Genomic DNA, 24,898 nt, shown 5'->3' with positions numbered 1-24,898 from the left:
TTGCAGTGAGCTGAGATCACGCCACTGTGCTCCAGCCTGGGCAAGAGAGTGAGACTCTGTCTCAAAAAATAAAATTCCTTTTGTCAATTTCTGTAATTGTGGCATCCCTTCCACCTGTCTCTTTAATACGATGCAACATTTAAAAGGCAAGTTTCACAGTAAAGAAACCAGTTTTTAGAAAATATTAGTCACCTTTTATAACTTATAATTTTAAAAAGTTATTCTGATATTTTAGGGTTTTCATAAAAAAGATAAAATGTATTTCTGCCATTATAATCAGACTATTTATTACATGAAAATTCTGTTATTATTACTTCAATTTCTGAAAAGAGCCACCTTCTGGATAAGAATTAATAAGTCTTAATCTTTAGCCTTGGAAATGATTTAAAGCGGGAAAATAAGGAAGCCCTCACTGTTGGAATCTTGCCTTCCATCTGGGGGCTTTGTTTCCATCCAATCAAGCCTGCCTTGACTGTAGATTGTAAAGTGTTGAGTCCTGGATAGGTGACTCATCCTGTTGACAGAGATGGGGTGGAAGATTAAAGGAAGTAACAGGGGAATACAGACAAGAAATGGAGGTGTGGTAGGTTGTCCTTGAAATCCAGTATAGTCTAGATAAGTTGTTTTCAAATGCTGTTCTGAGAAAATGTTTTTATGGGCTTAGAAAAACATAGACAATGGACTTTTTATTAATGCATAGGTTATTCAATGTAAGGAATTAAATGGTAAAGTGGTGTTAATTGAGCTAGTTTAAAAAATGTCATTGATAAAATAAAAGTTAGTTACTTTATGTCAGTCTGCAAAATGTTTTTGGAATTTTATTGTTCTTTGAAACTCAAAAGTTTTCCATTCATGCTTTTAGTGACAGCAACAATTACTTAGCATTTACTCTTTTTTTTCTAGCAGTGGGAATTGTTTCTATGCAGGTTATTTGAACTGCTCACATCCTTTGATGGTGTAAGATTGCATGTATGTATGCATGTATGTATGTAAGTATGATGAAGTGGTCCAACATACTGCTAATGCTTACAGTGTCTGGAGGTCATGGGATGGGGAAGTAAACTTTGAATTTCTTTCCCTCCCCTCCCATAAAAGCAAAACATTGATATTCACAGAGTTGGATCTACTAAAAACACTTGAAGTTCTAGAGTTGTGTAGAGCATTTTCACATATATCATCTCATTTGATTCTTCTTGGGGTCACAGAGGTAGCACCAATCATTTGAGAATTTTAATTATTAGCAAAAGGTTTATATAATCTTTTTTTTTCTTGAGGAGGAACATTTTTGGGGATGCTTGATATTGGAACAAAATATGTGGTAGAACTTTATGTAAAATAGAATCCAAGACTCATTATTCCATCTGCTGTCATATGTGTATAGAAAAGAGTAGAAATGTAATACACAAGGGTGGTTTGTTGTAACAAAGTCATGTCTCTTTGAAAGGTCATACAGCATAATCATTAACTCAGAATGATTCAGAACAGTGAAGTTAAAATACATAAAACCCTTGAGGAAAAGAACTTTCTGGAAGAACTTGAGTTCTTTAAAGGAGATGTTGAGGGTTTGGTCAACATCAATGTTTAGTTTATAGTAAGTACTTTCTGAACTAATTTTTGTCCCTTTTAAAAAATGCATGCATTTTAATGCATTGTCAAGTCTTAGAGCAAGAATTAAGTCCCAGAATTTAATTGAATATGAAAACCTGCAGAGTGGCAGGCCATAAGTTTGCCTTTAAGAAGGCTAGCAATAAAGATAAAATGTGTCTGGAGCTATCTGTAGATGCTAAGAAAAAAGTTAAGCCTCCATCTAAATAGCTTATTTCCTAATAAGCTCTTCTGAAGTCTTTACAGGGCCCCCTGCTTTGAAACTGTTAGATGCAGAGGACATTATTTATATTTGTAATGTAAATTATTTATATTATCAAGGCATGTTTAAGTTAGGAAACCTGCATTGATTAAAAAAAGAATGCTTAATGCTGGCAAAGGTCCAGTAGAATGAATACTTTCATAACCTGCAGTCAGAATGTATTTAAGCTTTTTTTTTTTTTAAGAAGTTTGTCAATGTGTCAACAATTTTTAAATATATTACTTTCCTATTTCCATTTCTGGTTTCTATTGTAAGAAGTAATCATGTTACAGCCCAATGGGTTCTTCTTGCCCACTGCCCAGAAAAAGCCAATACACTGAGATGGCGGGTATTGCAGCAGAGAAAGTGTTTAATAATTGCAGGGCAAGCTGAGCAAGGAGATGGGGGATATTTCTCAAATTTGCCTCTCTGAGAATTTTGAGGCTAGGGTTTTTCAAGGATAGGTTGGTGGGCAGGGGGCTGGGGAATAGGGAAGGCTAATTGGTTGGGTCTTGGATGAAATTATAGGGGGGTTGAAACTGTCTTCTTGTGCTGAGTCAGTTCCTGGGTGCATGTTACCAGTCTGGGTGGCACCAGTTGGTCTGTTGGAATGCAAGGTCTGAAAAGAAAAGTCTTAAACACTAGTTTTAGATTTTACAGTAGGGATGTTTTCTATAGAAGCAATTGAGGAAGTTATAAATCTTGTGACCACCAGCCATGTGACTCCTGTTAGTAAGCAGTTACAAAAAAGGCAAGCTATAAAAGAATGACTGGTTAGAGTTTAACTATACCTACATCTTAGCAGAGTTCAGGCCTCTACCGTAAACTAACCCTGTGGCCTTTCATTAGTTTTACAAAGGTGATTTCAGTTCCCTAGCAAGGAGGGGATTAAGTTTGGTAAGGAACTATTAGCATCTTTGTTTTAAAGTTAAACTGTAAACTAAATTCCTCCCATAGCCTGGCCTATATGCAGGAATGAGCAAAGATAGCTTGTGAGTTTAGCAGTAAAATCGAGTCAGTTATTTTAGGTCTCTCTCACTGTCATAATGTTTGCAAAGGTGATTTCAGTCAGAAATCCATACAAATCTCTATTCATAAAGATGTTCACCATGATACTGCACATAAAAATAAAAAAGGGACCTTCAGGCTATTTCTAATTAATAAGAATGGTTAGAAAAATTATGATGTAGTCATGCAATAAGATACTTACATAGCTTTTAAAATGACACATGCTGGAAATTTTTTAATTAAATGAAAAAAGCACTTATGTTATAATATTATGTGAAAAAAACTAGGCTCTGAGATTTATATAAGTTTCAGTTATTAGGAGTGACATTATCTCTTGTAGTCCAAGATGCTTTTACCTTACTTGTTAGTTGGTGCTGTAGGGGCCAAGGAAGAGCTTTCCCCTTGGCCCTGTGAAAGTTCACTGAAAAATCAACTCTCAAAAGGCAGATTAATTGGAGAAAAGGCATAAGGATTTATTTAATGAGTATACATAGGGGGCTTTAGAGTGAAGACCCAAAGATGGAGATGAAATTCTCTATTTTCATGCTTAGGTTCAACAAAGTATGGACAGCCACATAGAAATAGGATTGGACAAAAAGGGTACAATCTAATGTGAATGGACTGAGTGGGGAAACCCGGAAAGCCCTGTCTGTCTAGATGCTTCTTGCCCTCTGTGAGCAGCATTCCTTTCTTCTGGGTATGGAGCAGGACCCTCTGTGGTTAGGTAACTTCTCTATGGCTAGGTTTTGCAAGGAAAGGTGGAGGTAAGTTAGGGTAATATTTTTAGCTTTTTTAGCTGGTGTTGGGGAAAAGGGGTTCTAATTTCTATGACACGCCTTGTGGAAGAGGGATTCTAGTTTCTACAGCTAGCCTTGGTGGGGAGAATGGGACTGAGAGACAGGAACATAGGAGAAGGTCAGAGAAAACCTTTTGCTTCTAAGGCTGTTGCTAAGGCCTTCATTTGGGGTATTGTTTTCTTGATCCCGACAGTGCATTATCATCATCTAATACTGGTCTTATGATTCATTCAGTTAAGTCAACAATCTCCCCTCTACTCTACCAGATATTGAGCTGGTCCTTGAGATACAAAGATGAATAGCCTAAGAACTACAATATTTGAATGCAAACTTAGTATTTACTCATATTTATTTACTAGGAAGCTATAGAGTTTTAGTCAAATGTCACGGCCTGAATTTCTTTCCTAGGTGAAATGATTTGTTTGCTTTAGGAATCAAAGTCGTACAAACTAAAGTTCAGCGGAAAAAGAGACCAGGAAATACAAGTTACCTTAGGAAATCTTAAGTGGATGACTTGGTCTAAACATTTTTAGCATGCATATTTTGGGGGAACCTATAGATCTTAGAATTGGGATTTGAGAATAAAATTTGATATACTTTTTAATGTTGTATTCACATTTCTCCCTCCTTTGGGCTCCTAAAAACCAATCCTGGTTTGATTTGGTCTAGATTATTCACTGGGAATGGGTCTGTCTACCCCCACTTAACTGAGAATTCCTGTAAGGCACATACCAAGACTTAGGTGCGTTTTACTCATTTTTCCCCCTAGTTTTTCATAGTGTCTGGCAAATGGTAGGTACTCATTAATGTTTGGAAAAATGAATTACTGGTATAGTTATAGTTAACTGCCATGATATAGAATAGATGGATGGAGACATAATGTTTGAGTAACATGGCCTTCACAGTGTTGTCACTCTTTTGCAGTGCACTTTTAGAAAAAATATTTACTTCTCTTTTACAGGCCAGCGAGGTTATATAGTATTTCATACCTACTATCTCACAAGGACTTAACAAATTTTAGACTAATTATAAAGCAACATAAGCTGCTTGGAAGAAAAGCGCTTGTATATCTGAATTGGAAATTTGGTTATTTTTAATTCTAGTGGGAGTTCAATGGCAAATGAAGAGTGAAAAAGGGCTTAAGATTTGGATGAAAACATGCTGTAAAAAGAATATGAGCTTTATGTGTGATAATTATAAAAAATGCTTGAGATTAGTCATCCTGATAGAATATAAACATATGAGAACTACTCTATATGTATGCATGCATGTATAAATATATGTACTATATATATACATATATGGAAAAAGCTTATCAATGTTGCTCATATCATTCATATCAACCCAACATACTGCATTTGTGATTAGTAAAAATAAAATATTATCAAAAACATCAACAAATATGCTGAGTCTTAGGTTTCACATACAGTACTAGTCTCTAAGGCTGCCACGGCCCAAGGACTTATACAGCACACACCTGCACACACACACAGACACACACACACACACACACACACCAAGGTAAAGTTAAAAAATATATGTAAGCTGTAGAGTTTCAGCCAATTTTTTTAAAGCAGATCTAGAATTAGTATTTTCAACCTCTGTACTTATTGAAAACTCGTGTGGTCAAGCATAGGATGGGAAGCAGATCATTTTATAATTAGAGTTTCTTATATTTTAAATAAAAAGTCTGATGTTTGGAAAGATAAAAGATGCTTATCTTCCTTTCCTGTTCTAAAACCTTCAGTGGCATCTCTTGCATGTAGAATGAAGTCCAAAGTCTTCTTTGCTTTTTTTAACCTCTACAGTCTATTTTATACTTTCCGCCCACTGCTCACCATCATGAACTGTACACTGCAAATTCACCTTCCCCAGTTTTCTGTCTCTGTATATCTGCTAAATATGATGCCAGCTGCCATGTGCCCTGTGCTAAGAGTCTTACATATATTATCTCATAGAATCCTAATGGTGACCGAAAGGTAGTTGCAATTATTCTAATTTGGATTCATTATTTTGTCCAAAGTCATACAGCTAGTGAGTGTCAGAGTCCTAACATAAAGGCAGGCTCTCTGAGCAGAAGCCTTTGCACATGCTCTCTGGCCTTTTCCCACCGCATAGAATGCCCTTTTGTCTCTTGTCTCTGCATGTCTAAATCCCACTCATTCTGCAGGCTGTTTATATAGAAGTTCTTCCCTAGATCTTTCCTATTGGTGGTCTCTCTTTCTCTGACCACTCATCACTCTATATCTTTTTTAGAGATATCCATCATCTATCACAGTATATTATGGTATTTTTATGTTACATATCTCATCCTCCTCCTCTCCCCCAGCTCACAGGGTTTCTAGTATAAAGAGTGATGACAGGGCGTGGTGGCTCACGCCTGTAATCCCAGCACTTTGGGAGGCCGAGGTGGACAGATCACGAGATCGGGAGATTGAGACCAGCCTGGCAAACATGGTGAAACCCCATCTCTACTAAAAATACAAAAATTAGCTGGGCGTGGTGGCGTACGCTTGTAATCCCAGTTACTTGGGAGGCTGAGTGAGGAGAATCGTTTGAACCTGGGAGGTGGAGGTTGCAGTGAGCCAAGATCACGCCATTGCACTCCACCTGGGTGACAAGGCGAGACTCCATCTCAAAAAAAAAAAAAAAGTGATATATGTTACATTTTACCAACTTTTATTGATCACATACAGGGTGCCTGGTATCACGCCATTCCTGAGAGTTATTTAACACTCTCAGCAGTGCTGGGTAGAAGAAATCTGCATTTTGCAGAGGAACAGAGTAGGTCAATGATTGTTGGAGACTACAGAGTAGGTGCAGCCTGGATTTGTAATAAGAGAATCTTGACTCCAAGTTTGGAGCTCTTTTCACCATGTACAGCAGCCTCATCAAATGCTCAGTGGAATACCTTGCGTCTGGGAAGCTGGCAATAAAGATCTGTCAAGTGATTAAGCCTGAACCTGCATAACAGTCACCTAAAGAGTTATACATGAAGAAAATGTCTTGGGAAGTTTCAGTAGTCTTAGTCTTTTGGATTTCATAGATTCAGTTTTTTATCTGCATGTTAAGTTTTACGAGTATCTTGAACACAACTATCCACCCTCAATTGTCATGCCTTCCCTATGTGCTCTCTTTTTGTAAATGGTAGTACCATCCACCCAGTTGGCTGGAGGAATTTGGGAACCTTCCTAAACTTGTCCCTTCTGTAACTGTCCCTCTCCCTGCCTTCTCCCCATCTGATTAAATACTAGAGTCTGGAAATTCTACCCCTTAAAAATATCTCTTGAATCTGTATCATCTTCCCTGTTACCTGGGGCCATTGTAATTGTTTTCAGGTTTTCTCCTTTCGGTATCATCCTCCACAATGCTACTAGAATGCTCTTCTTAATATGATGGTCTGGTCATATCACTTTGTGGCTGGAAATTCCTTTTCAGGGCTCTTCCCAGCCCCCGCCAGCATATCAGCTTGACATACATGTTGATTTATGATTTAGATTCCAACTCTGTCCAGCTTCAGCTCTCACTGCTACACTCTTGGCATCACAGAAACATTTTCCTGAACAAGTCCTGCTCTCAGACTTTCATTCCTCTGTGCTCGGGATTCCTTTCTCTTGGAATGCCTCTCCTTACTGGTGAATTCCTACTAATTCTTCAATACTGAACTCAAAGCCATGACGTCTGTGAGACATTACTGAATCCTTGGAGTGGGTTAGTCACACCCTTTTTGTTTCTAGCACAATTTATCCTTAAAGTTGAATTGTAGTGTATCTACTTATATGACTGTTTTATCTCTTAGATTTTGAACAACTCATCTTTGTAGTCTAGCACTGTGCAGGTAACCACTGAATAGTCACTCAGTAGATGCTTATATTGGGAAGCCAGTTTCCAATAGCATAAAAGGCTTCTCCCTCCTCCCCCAGATTTAGGAGCTAATGTTGACTATTCTTTAAACCTGATTATAATCTCTCACCTACAGCCCCAAATTTGCTTTTTGAAAAGCATTCGGGGGATCTGGGAAATATTTCTCTTCTGTCTCTGGCTTAAATCATGACCAATTAAGCCCTTGACAAAGAAGAGAAACACAGACCTAATTTTTTAAAAAACTGATCACTTTTAATTTGTGGTGAATCAGTCTACTTATTCATTTTTAAATTTGTTTGCTGTGAGGGTTACATCATACTGCTTTAAAAAATATACTTTAAAAAAAGAGATGGATAATATCTAATACACTGACAGACTCAATAGGTAAAAACAAGTATTTTCATCAGTGGCAAAGATATATCTGAGTTTCTGTTTATGTCATCTAATTTTTTTCTGTGCTTTTTTGTTGTTGTTCTGACAGGGTCTCAGTACAGGGTCTCTGAGCCTGTTGCCCAATCTGGAGTGCAATGGTGCAGTCACATCTCACTGCAGCCTTGAGCTCCTGGACTCAAGTGATTCTCCACCTCAGCCTTCCTCATAGCTAGGACTACAGGTGATGCTACCATGCTCAGCTAATTTTTAAAATGTTTTATAGATATAAGGTCTTGCTGTGTTATCCAGGCTGGTCTTGAATTCCTGGCCTCAAGAGATTCTCCCACCTCAGCCTCCCAAAGTGCTCGGATTACAGGCATGAGCCACCATATCTAGCCTGTGTTATCCAATTTCGATCTTATTAGAAATAGGCAGATTCTTCTGAAATATCCTAAATGTACATATTTCAGTCAGCCATCTCTATTCTATTCCCCCTATAACTTTACAGCAGTGTTTTTGTCTATTTATTTATAAGACTCAAGATGTTTATTAAAGTTAACATCTCTGTTCTCTAACATCACAAACTTGAAAAGCCTTTGTTGTTTTTGTCAAAAAAAATGAGTCTGTTGAATTTTGTTTATGAAATTTTTGTTAAAGTAGCAGTTTTTCTGACTACTTCAAAGGTATGTCTTGCAAAATTCAAGCTGATGAAGACAGTAAAAGATGTGACAACACTTACTTGCCACTACTGATGTTACTCTTTTGAGTACAGTTTTTTCCCCCCAAATTTTCTTTTAAATTCAGGAAAGAGAATACTTTGGTAATAACAATGGTATCTTTGAATTAACACCTCAGAAAGAAACAAGTATTTCATATGGATTCCACTCCCGCCCCTTTCCCCCACAATCCTTTGTCCTCTGACTGAGGATGAATTTGCAGGAGAGTTTAATAACTTCAGTTTAATAATCTGTTCTTTAACAGGCTGACACTTTATGGACTATGTGAATTTTTTTTCCTATTTACTCTTCCATAAGTTGTTGCAGGTTTGGGCATTCCACATGGCACTGGGCATTTTCCCTGTGGTTTGTGGGAGTAACTTACATTGGAGATTTTTAGTGAGGGGCAGGAGGTCACCATAACTCTGTCTAGTGGACTGGCATCATGGGAACCCATGGTCTGGACGACGGTCCAGGCTAGATGTTGATGTCTGTTGGGTAACAAAGTGACACTTGGGCTTGCTCACCGTGGTGTCCCCTTTGTCCCTGGAGCATTCTGTGACAATCTGCAGGTTTTGTACTGAGGAGTGTAACTCTAAAAAATAAACCTCTGGTTTTCTCTAATTACATTGCAACATTTTTGACTATGTTAAATTGTTTTGTAAGAGATTGTATATTTTTATTTTAAACATTAAATGGTGGTGTATACTATGTTTAAATCAAGATTTTAAGTGTTCACTCAGATTCAGAGATATAACTTACTTATTTGAAAAAAATTTTTACAAAATTGTTTCTCTTTTTGTTCTGTCACTATTATATTCACTTTAAATGAAATCTTAGAAGAGCTGATCTGGAATTATAGTGCTTTGTAATTGTTATCTTTATCTCAGAAGCCAATCATGTACTTGGAAAAAATTTTTTTTCTTTAATTATTGTACTAGTATGTAGAGAATTATAATACTGAAGAGATTAGATTTGATACCATTTGCAAATGATATCTTTATTATTTTAAGTTATATCAGCTATCTGACAACATCTTGAAAACTAGTTTTGATTAAGTGTGATTGGATTTCTTTCTTTAAAGACACAAAGCTCTTTGTTAATAAATCAGTCAGAAGGCTTAAACTTTCTGTTTTTTAATTTTAAATGTTAACATTCTAATATATATGTATATATACACACATATCTATGTATATATATTATTTTAGGCTTATCCATATATACATATATATGTGTGTATATATGTGTGTGTATGTATATATATATATATGTATATATACACCTAATATACCTAAGTGTGTATATATGTGTGTATATATATGCACACACACATAAGTGTGTGTGTGTGTGTGTGTGTGTGTGTATATATATATATATATGTGATTTTGTATTTGTTTTAGACATGGGGTTTCACCATGTTGGCAGGGCTGGTCTTGAACTCCTGGCCTCAAGTGATCCATCTGATTCATCCACCTTGGCCTCCCAAAGTGCTAGGATTACAGATGTGAGCCACTGCACCCAGCCAACATTCCATTATATTTTAAGTTTGTTCAGTATAGTAGGAGTGGAATAAACCTTATTTTTAAATGGTCTGTGTACTCACAATTTTCTTACAACTTTATTGTGGTATGATTTATATAACATAAAATTTATGTATTTCGAGTGTGTGATTTGGTAGTTTTTAGTAAATTCTCTGAGTTGTATAAGCATGACTAAAATCCAGTTTTAGAGCATTTTCATCACCACAGTAAAATTGCTCATGACCTTTTACAGTTAATTATTTTCCCACCCCCAGTCCCAAGCAACTACGAATCTACTTTCTGTCTTTCTAGATTTGCTTTTTCTAAATATTTCTTATAACTAGAATCATACAATATATGGTATTTTGGTTTTGGCTTTCTTCACTTAGCATGATGTTTTTGAGGTTCATTCATGTTGTGGCATGTATCACTACTTCCTTCCTTTATATGGCTGAATAGTATTCCATTTTATGGACATACCATATTTTGTTTAATCATTCACCAGTTCATGGACATTTGGGTTGGTTTTTACTTTTTGGCCTTATCAATAATGCTGCTGTGAACTTTCATATACAAGTTTTTATGTGGGTGAACATATGTTTTTATTTCTCTTGGATAGATATCTAGGGTTGGGATTGTTGGGCTTTATGGTAAATGTATGTTTAACTTCTTAAGAAACTGCCTGTTTTCCAGAGTGACTTTTCTGTCTTGCATTTCCACCACCATTTTCACCAGTATGTGAGGGTTCTTCTTGTTGGAATAACTTTTTAGAGTCTTTGAAGTCTCATTTTGGATCAAATGAGAGCATCTTTGTGAATGAGTTTAGCTTGTGCACAGATATATCTCCTATCATTGTCAGGTGACAGATAGTGTGGCTGATTTCATGAGAAAGATGAAACAAAAAAGGGAGAGAAAATAAAATGGAGGGAAAGAGGGACAACCTTTGAATAACCCCTCTTTTAATTTGTTGTTGTTTTGTTTAATTTGGGTTTAGTTGTTGGTTTTTCAGAGCTTATCAAGTGTAGTTAAATAAAATCCTTCCCAAGGAGGGCCAAGCCCAGAGGGCAAATGGAGTTTGCCGGGCAATTGGGCACCTCTGTTGTTTTTTGAGGGGTGGGGGTCCATTAGCCATCTCCCACAGTGGCTGAGTGTGGGAAGGTAAGGCTTCTGACATCTCCTCTTGCTTTGCAGTGGTCATAGTGGAGAGTGGCATGGACATTATGCAGTATGGAGGAGCTCCCATATGGAGTCAGATAGCTTTGGCTTTGAAATTTGTCTCTGCCTCTTACTTTGTAGACCTGTTTAGGTCCCTTAGCCACCCCAGTCTTCAATGACCACATTCTTCTTGGTCACCTGGCTCTTCCCTCTCTGTAGTGTTCTCTGCAGAGTAACCTCAGATATGATAATGGAGGCTAAAGTGTCATCCACTGAACAGAAGAAAGTAGGGGACAGTACATTCCCATTCTTTACCTTTTGCTATGCTGCCTTCCCACTTCTCTTTGGGTTATTTCCTTAGTAAAAGACCTACTTCCCAAGGCTGGGGCCAAGTGGATGGGCCATCCCAGACTTAAAATGGCAAACTTGAGTGTGTTAAGGGTAAGTATTTGAAACAGGCTTGTGGTCTGTTCCTTCACACGCCAGGGATGTTTTTCTTTGGAATTTTTTAGTTTAATGGTTGGAAGGAAAGGATTTGGAGTATGTTAACCCTGTGGGACTTTCATTACAGAGTGGAACCATGATGTGGGTTCTTTTGATCCTTCTTCTGGTCACTCATTAGTCCCTGTTGAATTTAGCTGTGTCCTCCAGCACACCACTGAATTATAATAGTGTCTTTGGGAATAAATAGCTTTGACGACCTTAGAAGAAAAACAGTACTTTGTTGCAGAAAATGATAGCTTTGTTATAATAGGGGAGTTATATATCTCTCTCTCTTTCAGTCCTTGAAAAACCTCCTCACAGTTTCTAGTCTAGCATAAAAACAAAGCACTATTTAAAAATATGTTCAGTATACGCTTCTATAAGCCTACTAATTTATGACCTCATGCTTTCTTCTGATTAACAAAGCAAAACAATGCCAAGGACTTATTACCTCTGTAAATTCCATGTTTTTTGAGATCCTCTTTCTGTAATTTAAATAAGACTACAAGAACAAAAGGTAACTAACTCTATTCGCGTTACTCCCAAGTCTCTTTTTTGTTTTAGTTAGTATATACATTTTAATATAGCATAGTATGTGTAGGTAATATTTTTCCCTTTGCTTTTAACTTACTTCTATGTATGCATTTTACGCATGGAATTTTTAAGTTAATGTTTATAGAGTGCTTCTTATGTGTAGGCACTGAGTTTTGTGCTCTTCTCAGATATAATCTCATTTAGTTTCTACAATATCCTATGTGAGGCTCGATCCTATTTTGACCTTAAAAATCATGGTCATTGTAGAAAAGTAGGAAAAGTAAAAATAAAAAAACTGTATTAGGAATTCAGCCATTTAGAGATAACTTTTTGGATAAATTTTATTCCCTTCCCCCTTCGAGTTTTATGGAATCAGGTATGTTTTATGTGGGGTGTGTGTGTGTGTGTGTGTGTGTGTGTGTGTGTGTGTATTCATTCTTAATGATAAAATTAGTATCTCATTGTATATGTTGTTTTGAAATGTGCTCTTTATTATTTTAACAAGATATAGTGGTATAGTGGAATAAACATTTCTCCATGCCATTACATCTCCTTCTGTAACATCACTTTAATGATTTTCCCTGCTTACCATAAAGGGAATAGAGCTCATTGTCATTCAGTTAGTCAATTCAGAAAGATAAAGAAGAAAGAGAAAGAATTGCTGTTTTGTGTCTATGCTTTGAGACTTTTTTCTGGTCTTGATCTCTTTTAAAAGAGCTATTTACATGTGGGTGGAAATATTTGTCAGAAATATAATGTGATATATCTTAACTCTTACTGGTTTTTATTGTAAGAGGGGAAGTAAATGTTATGTTGTTTTGAATATAAGAAGGATACAGTCCTCTTCCTTACCATACGCCTTTGAGAAATGGGATCGTAATAGACACCTTGGAGAATATGAGCAAGCTGACTTCTATGCTTGTAGATCCATTGCTTAGTGTGGTAATGACAGTCTTACTGAATAATCCCCTATCTTGGAATACACACATACAGATTCTCATTTTAAAAAGGAAGCACAGTAAGTGGAATTTCAAAAACATCATAGTCTTTGAAGCTATCTCAACTGTTAATTTGTAGTTCTAGAGCTTTGCTTTATTCTTGTTATTTTTAACTAAGGTTTGTTCTTATTAGCCAGCAAATTTAAAAATAGAAATGTCCTGAAAGACCTAAGGATTCCTGTTATAAAGATGTTGCATTCTGGACAGATGTCATTGATACTGTACCCTTGGGAATACTGCCTAGTAAATATGCTGATCTAATAGAATTGCTGTTTTTATGTGGAAATTTTATCTTAACAACTATATCAAAATGTTTGAGTCATGCATTTAGGGTCAGTACTACAGTTTTGAGATGGTTAAATTCATGCAGTCTTTGGCTGTTCTCTTAGAAGACCGTGTGTGTCAGAGTCAAATTATCTAACAAAGCATTGCTCGGTGTGGGATGTAATGCGAGGCACCCCTTCTGCTGGTGCTGTGACCAAATAGGCCAATTTCTTTCCCTGGAGAGTGGGGTGTGGTTCCATGGCAGGGGTAAAGTCTCAACATCAGCACATTGGAACATTAGTAAGCAAGGTCTGGATAAGGTTACATTTTCCCAGAAATAAACAGGGAGCCTTTCTTCATGAGCTAACTTGGGCATTATCATCCAGAGATTGGGGATGTAGCAATAATTACCCACAGCTCATGGCACCACTTGGGCAATAATAGAAGTTTATTTAAGTCCTTGTTATTTTGCTTGTTTGTTTTTGAGACAGGGTCTTGCTCTGTCATACAGGCTGAAGTGCAGTGTCAACAGCATGGCTGACTGCCGCCTCAACATCCTGGGCTCAAGTGATCCTCCCACCTCAGCCTCCTGGTAGCTGGGACTCCAGGTGGAAGCCACCATGCCTGGCTAATTTTTTTTTTTTTAGGCAGAGTCTCAATCTGTTGCTCAGGCTGGAGTGCAGTGGTGCGATCTTGGCTCACCACAACCTCCGTCTCCTGGGTTCAAGTGATTCTCCTGCCGCAGCCTCCCAAGTAGCTGGGACTACAGATGTGTGCCACCATGCCTGGCTCATGCCTGGCTAATTTTTAAAAAAGTTTTTTGTAGTGACAGGGTCTCACTATGTTGCCCAGGCTGGTCTTAATCTCCTAGGCTCAAGTGATCCTCCTGCCTCGGCTTTCCATTAAATCCTAGTTTGAAGATTTAATATTAGCTCTGCTTTCCTAATTTTAGTGAATAGAGGTGAAGCTGCTTAAAATTATCTAAGCTTATATTTGGAATCACATGGATAAGAGGTGGACACTGAGGATTTCTATTCTTGTTTAATAGTTCCCTTGGATGCCGGGTCCCAGTCTTTGTTACTAGGTTAAAATATCATTCTATTCATTAAACCTCTCTAAAAATAGTCCAAGTTTACAGTAATAATTAAGGGAGTTTCATTCCCTGTGTCTTCTTCCCATTTCTGTCTCTTCCAGGGGAGGGCTGCCACCCACACCCTGGGCCCTTAGAGGAGGCTCAGTGTTGCCACTTCTTTGTCTTTTCTGTTAGGGTCACTCCTGTGTATAATGCTGGAATAATGCATGGGCTTGAGGGTTTTCCAGAATCATAGTTTTTCTCTGAGCCCGGGGGGGGTTGCATCTGTAGTGTGTGACCATGTGAAGCTTGGCCACCCTCCCTGTTCACTGACATAATGAGAAGCTCTGTGTAACTGCTAGTCCCACTGGCTGACATCAAGGTTAGGAAACATGCAAGCAGCTCAGCAGGGAGGCTCTGGAGAGCTGTGAAAATACCATTTAGTTTGCATAGAGAAATGTGACTCCATGTAAACGCTCCAGCTAGAACTTCTAGAACATTTTCTCACGTTTAGAATTGCTCTTTGCCCTTCTATTAAGCTTCCTTCCTTCCTTATTCATAACTTTCCTACCAGACATGTTCCATGTAGCCAGTATCCGAATCTAGACTACCACCAGACCCTTTACAAAACCCACAAAAATTGCCGTGTTTCTCACACTATTTTTGTGAGATATAGTGGGGAAATTATAGGTGCCATATTTGGTATTGGTAAAAGTTAGGAATAGTGTGGTATGTATGATGAAAGCTAATTCTGAATTGATTCAGGGAATAGCTTCCTGTGTTTTGAAAGTATCTACCTCCTGAGTTGCGGGACTACAGATGCATGCTACCATGCCTGGGTCTCCATTTTATTTTTCTAAATATCTTCCTCCCTCACACTTTTGATCATATTTTTCTTCTTTACACTCATTTTTATTGTTTTACGAATTACTTTTGTAAGCCTTGGCTTTTATGGTGATATATCATCTTATTTTCCTTATGATCATGTCTCTGGCCAGTTCCTTCCCAGTGGCTTTCCTAAACACGCCTTCCTCGGTCCCCTTGTTATGTGTTGATGTTTACTATGGTCTGGATATCACCCAAAATTTGGTGTTGAAACTTAATCACCATGTGATAATGTTAAGAGGTGGGGCCTATAGGAGGTAAGTCATGAGGGTGCAGAGCCGTCTCTGCTCTCTCATCCCCCTGCCTTCCACCTCCACCTGTGAGGACACAACAAGGCACCATCTTGGAAGCAGAGAGACCTTGCCCTCACTAGACACCAAACCTGCTGGGACCTTGATCTTGGTCGTCCAGCCTCCAGAACTGTGAGAAATGAATTTGAGTTCTTTTAAAATTACCCAGTCTTAGGTATTTTGTTATAGCAGTACAAACGGACCAAGACAATGTTCTCCCATGTTTTGTCTTTGACCTGATATTCTTCTTTTTCTGGTTTCAGCTGTGTGCTATGCTCCCAACTCAGCTTCTCTAAGTCACACCTTTCTGGAGACCCCCACTTCAGTATTTCACAGATACCTCACACTCAGTGCTCCAATATAACTCATCTTTTTTTGATATTTTCTTTTCTCCAATGGCTCTTTCTCTTGTGATCCCACTCTTAAGAAAGTGGGGAGTTATTCTGGACTTTTCCTCCTCTCAGTAATCACACTCAGCCCTGTTGGCCCTTCCTCCTTGCTGACTGATAACTCTGTCCTCTTCTCCCCTGCTCTCCAACCATACTGGGTTGATTCAGACTTGCCTCACTTTTGACCTAGAATCCTGCAACAGAACCTCTAACAGTTTCATCTTGCTACCTACCCAAAGTACAGCCAGAGGGTTGCTTACCGCATTGAATCTTTAACTTTCATGCTTGAATCCCTCCATCACTTTCATAGTTTTCAAGATGAAGTTGAAAGTCCTGCCTGTGCATTCGGAGTCCTCTGTGATTTGGCATGTGGAGTGAATGAAGTATGAACTTGCCACTCCTCAGGGTTGGGGAGGGCGGTGCCTGGCATGGGGTGTATTAGGGGGTGAATGTATGAACCAAAATAAGTTGTACCCAAAGAGACTTAGTTTAGGAGATGAACAAGAGCCCTTTGCTGGAGACCCCTTGATTCCTGGGATGGTATTATCTAAGTCTATAGGGCAGTGAAGGATAAGAACAGGGATTTGTGGATTTGGCCGCTGGGAGGGCAGGAGCAGAATAGGGTGACTGTGAGGAGGGACCGCAGAGTGAATAGTGAACTCCCATTAAGTGCAGTCCTGCAGGTTCAGGGTGTGCTGGGCAGCCTTCAGGATCACGCTGTGTAAGCAACCTGAGAGAGATTATGAGCAAAGTCATTTTAAACATAAATTCTAAAGAAAAACCTTAAGTTTTGAACACTTAATGAGGGTGCAGTATATGGAAGATGCAAGAGGAGTAACCTAGTTCAGATATTAGAGTAACTGAGCTGAGTGGAATCAATAGCAAGGTTTTAAAAAGTTCCTAATCATCTTAATAGTAATATGCATGGAATGAGTGCTCACTGTGAACCAGGCACTATACTAAGCGCTTCTTCATGCTGTAGCTTATAAACCTCCAACAACTTAATGAAGCAACAACTATTATTATTTCCCATTTTAGAGAGAGGACATAAAGCCAAACTTACCTGGAAAGTTACCCAAATTTTTGTTACCCAGTCTCAGAAGAGATACTTCCAATCAGAAAACGATTTCAAAGCCTGGACCCTCAGCCATTACTCTGTCTTGCCTCTTTAACCATACATACATCACTATTATAACATCTAAAAATGAACGGTTCCTTAATTTCATTAAATATCTTGGTCTCATTAATGTCATGTTTTTTCCCCCTCAAAAGATTCAAAAACCTTTCACAGAAGGTCCACACTTTGCAAGTGGCTGATGTATTTTTAAAGTCTCTTTTTATTTAATAAGTGTTCCTCCACATTGCAATTTAAGATTCAAAGAAATTGAGTTATTTTTCCTAGTATAATTTCCCACAGTTTGGATTTTGCTGAATGTGTCCCTTATGGTTTGGTTAATATGTTTCCTTGTCCCCTATGTTTCTTGTAAATTGGTAGTTGAAACTGGAGGCATGAGCAAATTAGGGTTTGATATTTTTGGTAAGACTTATACTTTAGAGGTGATGGTGTGTTCTCACTTACTGGATTCTGAAAGTTTGTCGGAAAAGGACTGTGTAACTCCAAGGTACTATCGGTTTTCTTGAGAAAGATGTTTCTACTAAATGGGAAGGGTCTGGTAAACCTCCTCCCTGTCCCACTCAGCAGGGTTAGATGTTTTCCCTTTGTGTTCCATGGCAATTGATTCTGTAACACTTATCAAACTAAAGTGTCAATTTTTGTGTCTGTCTTCTCTATTTCAGTGAGCAGTCTTCATTCTTCAAGGAGTTGTATAATTCTTGATTTTTGTAACATGGAGCTTAGCATAATGCCTGGCATGTAGACACACAAGATTTATTAAATATCCATCGAGTAAATAAATTATTAGAGATTAATGCATTATGAAGGCATGTTTCAATCCCATATTATTGTTATGCTTGTCAAGTTGTCTATGTTGTCAGTATTTGGAGGCTACCACCAGGGTTGGAAACACGATAAATAAGAGTGCTTTTTTTTTTTTTTTACAACTATGAAATCGACACACATTGTGGATGTTGCTTAGCTTTTAAAATACTAGTCTGAAAATAATTTGTTCATTAAAGGGACACCTTAGTTTTCTCGAGGTAAGCCAACGAGTTGTAGCTGTTGCCAAAACTGGACTATATTTGCATGTTAGAGTTGTGTCACACCCAAGGACACTGAGAAGGAAACAAAAAGCCAGAGAAGTGGAGCTGGTGTTGCGATGTGTAACCAGTGAGTCACATAGGGCATCCCACTCAGAAAGGCTCTGCATTTGGGGCTCAGTGCTCTGTGGTTGCTATCTTGAATTCTTAGTAATTTTATTCTTGAATTTGTGATTTTGTAAGTGAAGTCCAATAGGACAGTGGAGCATGCGTCAGCAGCATGGAGCTCTGCCTTCTGTCACCTCCTTGCCTCCCAGGACAGATGCTCAGCAGCCAGCTCCCCTGCCCCCTGGTACCCTTGTCTCTCCTGGCCTTCCTTTGACACCACCATCAAGCAACCACTATTACCCTCTGTCCCTAGTTGGAGTCTGGGAGCAGGAGGGTCAATGTCTGCTATGAATACCCTGTGGTATCTTGTTGTAGGCATGGTGCTGGCTGTCCCCACTCCCAGCTGGCAGTGCCATCATTCTTTCAGCAAGCAACAGTGGCAAGCCTCCCACTCATTCCTGATTCAGGTGCTGAGTGCATCCCAGCACAAAGGTTGTAATCCCTTGGAGTTACCTGTCCACCATGAGCAGGGCAGCATGCTCCTTTGCAAGGGGAGATGCCTGGCTCAGGCCCACCACCTGTGGGTTGGCACTGTCAGTCCAATAACTTGCAGAAGGGGGAGCCCTATAGCTGATGGGTCGCACACTTATGCCCTTGATCATGGGACAAGGCCCTTGCGTGCCTATGAGGGTCCATATTGGCCCTGTGAGTATCCCTGTGCTCAAGGGAGTTTGATATTAATAGCAATTTAAAAGCACCATGAGAGGTTGAAAGAGAGACACAGAAGAAAGGAAAAATTTTATACTTTGGTGCCTTTAATGGCACTTTCATCCTATTTTTTTCAGCAACGAAACTCACATTTTTATTTTGGATTAAGCCCTGCAAATTATGTATCCCACCCTGAAGAGAAGGTAGTTAGAAGGCATACAGAAAAAGAGGGAACTTGGACATTGTGCAGGTAGTTCTTTCCATGGGATGGGAGTGGTGGTCAATTTTCTTGGATTTTTATGGGAACAGTCTCATCTGAAATACCTTTGGTAAGAGCATTTAAGTCCCTTTTTATCTGATTTCAGTGTTCACCCAAGCAATCTTATGACCGTGGTTTGTCTTCCATATAGCTTAGCTACAGGAGAGAATGTAGTGATTAGGGGAACTTTAAGTTTTCTGATTCCTGTGATAGTTATTTTTTATTGTAAATAAACTCACATTTTGAATTTCTGTTTTGGTCTGTAAGCTTGTTTTGTGAAAGTCCGTCTTTGAAGATATATTCAGTTTGGAGGAATGCCACAATATGTTTTTGAGCTTGCAAGCCTGAGGGCTTGAACCATGGTCAGTTAATCCCAGAATGAGCAATACTCTGTGAGATCTCTAGGGAGATGGTCTGCTGGTGGTTTCCACTGTGAATGAGTCCACAATATTGCAATGTGGCAGAGCACATATGTGCTTATTTTTTCAAAGCATTTATGCTCTAGGGCACAAATAGCAACTGTGAAGCTTACTTGCGCCTAGAACAATACAAGCATAACTGTATCTCTTTTGGCAGCACCTATAAGCCTATGGCTCCTAAAAAGGATGAAATTAATATGTAATTTAAAGGGTTGGGGAGGCCAAGATAAAATTGTGACATTCCACCTAATTTTAGAAAGATAAACAAGTTTGTGGTCTTCAAAAGATCTTTTAAAAAACATTGGCTGCCAAACACCTGCTTTACCATATGCCACTAGTACTTAAGCAGTCCTGAAAGCAGGCATGGGTTTTCACAGAAGAGTTTAATTGTGAATCCAAAGCCTTCTTGAAACTTGCTAATGAAAGCTTTTCAGTGTCTACTGACTACAAGTGATAAGGTGATGACTAAAGAGACTGCAAAGGGCTAAAATTAACTCCTCTTTTTCCTCACAATTAAAATATCTATTCTCTAATTCATGTCAAAAATATTTCTTGAGTACCAATACTTAACAAGTACAATGCATGTATGTCTATGTACATGTGTCTCATGTACAGTAACTCAGTTGAGCTATGCACAGAGGGAAACATGAGTCAGGATCAGACATTCTGCTTAACTAGCCAGTAGACAATAGAAAGGATGGTGTAGCAGGACTCTGTGATTGTGAGGGACCTTAAGCAAGAAGAAAATATTTTTTACTCATGTCACTGAAAATTTCAAGTATAAGACTAGGTTTTGCGTGGCATTGTTGCCAAGACAAAGTCTCTCACCTTTCAGCTCTGTGTCCTGCAGTGGATCCAGCTCTCCATCCTCCCTATTCAGTGCTCTTCCCAGTTCTTGAAGAAAACTCAGGGACTGAGTTCTGTCCCAGCACTGTCTTGTTGACTTGTACAATGTCCACATCCAAGAACCCATCACTGTGGCTGGGGGATGGAATATGCTACCTGTCCTAGGCTGGGATCCTCTTCTCTACCCTTGGGGCCTTGAGGGAGGCCTTGCCCAATTTTAATGGACTGAGAGTTGGGGGGAAAGGGATCCCTAAATAGAAGTCAGGTTGTCTCACCACGTGGCAAACAACCTCAGGATGTTTTTTCGCTACAGTGGATAAATGAGCACAAAGAGAAGTAGTATGTTAGGATAACCAAGTATAAACTGTGTGTGGAAGGGCAGATAAAAGGAGAAAGAAATCTTATATTAAAGAAGTTGGCAAAGCTACACGAGAGGGACCCCCCAAACTGATGTGATTTGAGTAGGAGTGTGGAAAGATATTTCAGACAGACACCTTTTTTTTTGTTTTTTAATTGGAAGCGATGGGGAAAACATATGGCTGAGACTGGAACCTGGTTGGGGAAGAATATACAGATTGGAGAATAGGTATTTTGGGGGGAGTGGCAGTGGTGTGCCAGGAAAGACAATGGGGTCATGTTATAAAAATTCTCAAATTCTAGGTCAAGGCATTTAATTTACTAGGTAATAGAGAGTCCTTTAAATATTTCTAAGCATGAATAATGCACAAATAGAGTTGAAGACAGTAGAAGTAGTTTCAGGATGCTCTGAAGGAGGGAGACCATTTAAGAGACAAGCTAAGAGTTCTTCAGGCAAGAGGATGGTAACAGGAGTAGAAAATCAGGGCAAGATGGAAAAGAAAATTGGGGCTGGTAGGAAGAGTCAAAGATAACTCAGAGCTCTTGGGTCAGGGTTCTATTATAGAAATAAGGAGATCTGGAGAGGTTGCTGGTGGAGGGAGAGGAGAGAGATCCTGAATTTGTCCTTGGAAATATTGAGTACTGTGTTAACACAGTGTAATGTGCTTGGTTAAGCATTGAGTGGAGACTCAGCCAATGAGACAGAATGCATAGCTGTGGTCCAGTGATCCAGTGATTCACAATTAGAGGCAGTCTGGGAAATGTGGTGGGGCAATCTTGATTGTGACTGGGAATGGCTACTGGAATTTAGTGAACACTGTTCTGCAATACTGGACACATCCCTGCACAAGGAAGAACTGTTCCACCCAAATGCCAGTAGCACTTCTTGTTCTGGAGATTGGAAACTCCTTACTGATGAAAGCCTCAGGACCTTGGCAGTGAAAGAGCATGCAATCTTGCTGCCAAACATAAATTATTGCTCCTTGTTGTTTTTATGTCTATAACAGAATGATGAATATTATGCCAAGTGCCAAAGGTACTTTGGGGGTTTTAGATAAAAAATTTCCTTTTGGGAGAGAAGGAGAAGATGTGTGGCTGCGATAGAGTTAGAAGTGGTGTGAAAGGCCCTGGGTTCACTTTCTTATTTTGCCATCAACTTGTATGTGCTCGCAGTGATCAATTTTCTGCACCACTTCTTCTTTATCCATTACATTGGAAAAGGAGAGGGAAACTTTGCATCCCAGTGGAGTGAGCTGATGCTCTACTGTATTGTTCTGAATTATGTACCCCTCTCATTGGCCCTCACGTTGGCTGTGTTGCTCTTCACAAAGTGGGGTCCTAATGAGTGCTGCTTGGCCTCTTCTTTCTCTTGGGATAAAACCCAGTAATCATCAAGTTTGCCGTAAGATGACCCCTCTTCTGTGTACCACAAATAGAGGTTGTCTTGGCTGTAGCCCTGGCTCCTGCTTGTTCTAACTGGTGCTGTGGGTGAGTTTCTATTTGGGGATGCACATCAGCACAGAAATTCCCATGACATAGAGAGGAAGGTAGCTTTCTAGGGCCTTAAACTGCCCTGTCCTCCATTGTAGGGTTGGATTTCTTCTTCTGTTGAGTTGGGGGTCTCCTCTGACTCTTTTGACGTACTTTTTTAAATGATAAGTTCTTTATGAAAATGTTTGTGGGGATTAGGTAAAAAGTAACTGTTGAGAGTGAAGTTAAAATGAATAGTGATTATAATAATTATTCCCGTTCAAGATACCCTTTTAATCCACTCAGTTTGTTGGGTATAAGTAACAGAATGTTTAAACTTAAAGAACTAGATAGATAACAGTGACTGCAAAGCTACTGGGCAATGTGAAACCTGCTTTTTATATCACTGGACAGTAAAAGTAGTAATACCGTCACAGACCAGCAGCCAGGAGACTCGTCTGTGGAAATGTCACAAGAACCATTGTGAGTTAGTTGAGCAGGGACTTCAGTGGGATGTTTTTCCTTCTCCTTTCTGCCTGTCCAAATCCTACAGCTCCTCAGAGCCTAGATCAGGTCCCTTCTTGGCCTGAAGCCACTCCTGATGTGGTGACACTCTGATTTCTCCTTTTGAATTTTCTGCTGTTTCTGTGCCTCACAAGCAAGTGTCTAAGTTTCTTTAGAGACACGGTTCATGAGTGGGACTTGTGTCCTCTGTGAGTTTTTGTTTGTTTTTGTTTTGTTTTGTTTTTTGGATGTTTGTTTGTTTTTTGAGACAGAATCTCACTCTGTTGCCCAGGCTGGAGTGCAGTGGCATGATCTCGGCTCACTGCAACCTCCGCCTCCCAGGTTCAAGTGATCCTTCTGCCTCAGCCCCCCTAGTAGCTGGAATTACAGGCACATGCCACCATGTTCGGCTAATTTTTGTATTTTCAGTAGAGACAGGGTTTCGCCATGTTGGCCAGACTGGTCTCGAACTCCTGACCTCAGGTGATCCACCCGCCTCAGCCTCCCAAAATGCTGGGATTACAGGTGTGAGTCACCGCACCCGGCCTCTCTGTGAGGTGTTTAACTCCTAGAAGACAGGGGTGGTCCTTGTACCCACTTCTTTCCAAGCCTCCTTCCAAGCCTGCCAGTGGGAGCTTGGAATGTTTCTGTCAGTTTTATTCAGATTTCATGTAAAAGAAATATGTAGCACTCATTCAGATTTTTGTGATTATTTGAAAAGGATTAAAGGGAGATAAATTAATAGCATAGACTTTGTATGAAATTATGGCCCTATTGAAAATGAAATCCCCTGTGACAGTTGAAGGGATTTTGAGGAAAAATGCATTACGTATCCCATTTAGACTTTTCCTTCTGAAACACTTGAAAGCTGAGAACTGCCTGGAAGAACTGTTTTCTTTATTTTAAAAAGCATGTAAGATTTCATACAAATGGTCTATTAATTTCTAACTTTAATAAAGGAATTTTGATTGAGTTTGATGTTTTTTAATGGCAGCAATTTGATGAATTGAATAGACCAAATTTTTATTAGACAACTGCTGGAAAAATATTCATTACAACATTCTTCCACATATTAAATATGGCCAATTTCTCATTTGCATGTATTCATTTAGCTTTTTCTTTTAATAAGTTGAGGTCATGATATTACTTCTAATTTTTTTTTTTTTTTTTTTTTTTGCTTTTCCCTCCAGGGAAAAAACCTCACCTACACAGGAGTGCAGTGGTGCAATCACAGCTCCTGTTAACCTCAAACTCCTGGGCTCAAGTGATCCTCTCACCTCAGCCTCCCAAGTAGCTAGGATTACAGGTGTGTGCCACCACGCCTGGCTAATTATTTTTAAAGTTGTTTTCCTTTTTTTTTTTTTTTTTTTTTTTAATGTGGAGATGGGGTCTTGTCATGTTGCCAGGTCTGGTTTTGAACTCCTGGCCTCAAGTGATCCTCCTGCCTTGGCCTCCTAAACTGCTGGAATTACAGGCATGAGCCATTGCACCCAGCTGAAAAACCTTAATCTTTTACAGTTCAGAATTCCACTGTTCTGTGTACCCCAAATTTTAAGCTCCCTTCTTTTCTGAGTTTATCAGTAACCAAATTAGATAATTGTCACAATATAAAACCAGTGAGAGCTTTGGACAAAATGTAAATTAACTATAATCTTTTTAGATTGTTAGATGTTTAATGTCTTGTGGATTAAAAAAAAGATCTACTTGATAGTTATTAACTGAACTTTTTCAAAATGACTCTGTTAGAAGACTTAATTCCTAACATTTATTGAGAGATAACTTTCTGCTGGGCACTGTTTTAAGCACTTTGCCTGTGTCATCTTATTTTTTGTCCCAACAACTTGATAGATGTGCCATTGTCGCCTGCCTTTTTTTTT

The 24,898-nt window shown here is 38.9% G+C and overlaps 1 protein-coding gene across 11 annotated transcripts in view; it reads left to right on the top strand.

The window, feature by feature from the left end:
• HECW2 (HECT, C2 and WW domain containing E3 ubiquitin protein ligase 2) overlaps window positions 1–24,898 on the top strand; it is a 393,499-nt gene that overhangs the window by 86,383 nt on the left and 282,218 nt on the right. Inside the window, exon 1 of one of the 11 annotated variants that reach the window (XM_055379312.2) lies at window positions 7,975–8,128. The exons of 9 other annotated variants lie outside the window; for them this stretch is intronic. The gene's annotated coding sequence lies outside the window, so the exon portion shown is untranslated. Of the gene's footprint in view, window positions 1–7,974; window positions 8,129–12,129; window positions 12,279–24,898 lie in introns of those variants that run through there. One more of the 11 variants, XM_055379314.2, reaches the window with a different exon arrangement.

This window comes from Gorilla gorilla, chromosome 11, assembly GCF_029281585.2.
Source record: "Gorilla gorilla gorilla isolate KB3781 chromosome 11, NHGRI_mGorGor1-v2.1_pri, whole genome shotgun sequence".
Classification (NCBI taxonomy): domain Eukaryota; kingdom Metazoa; phylum Chordata; class Mammalia; order Primates; family Hominidae; genus Gorilla; species Gorilla gorilla.
The sequence above is the reverse complement of the archived record's forward strand: the minus strand, read 5'-3'. Positions and strand labels throughout refer to the sequence as shown.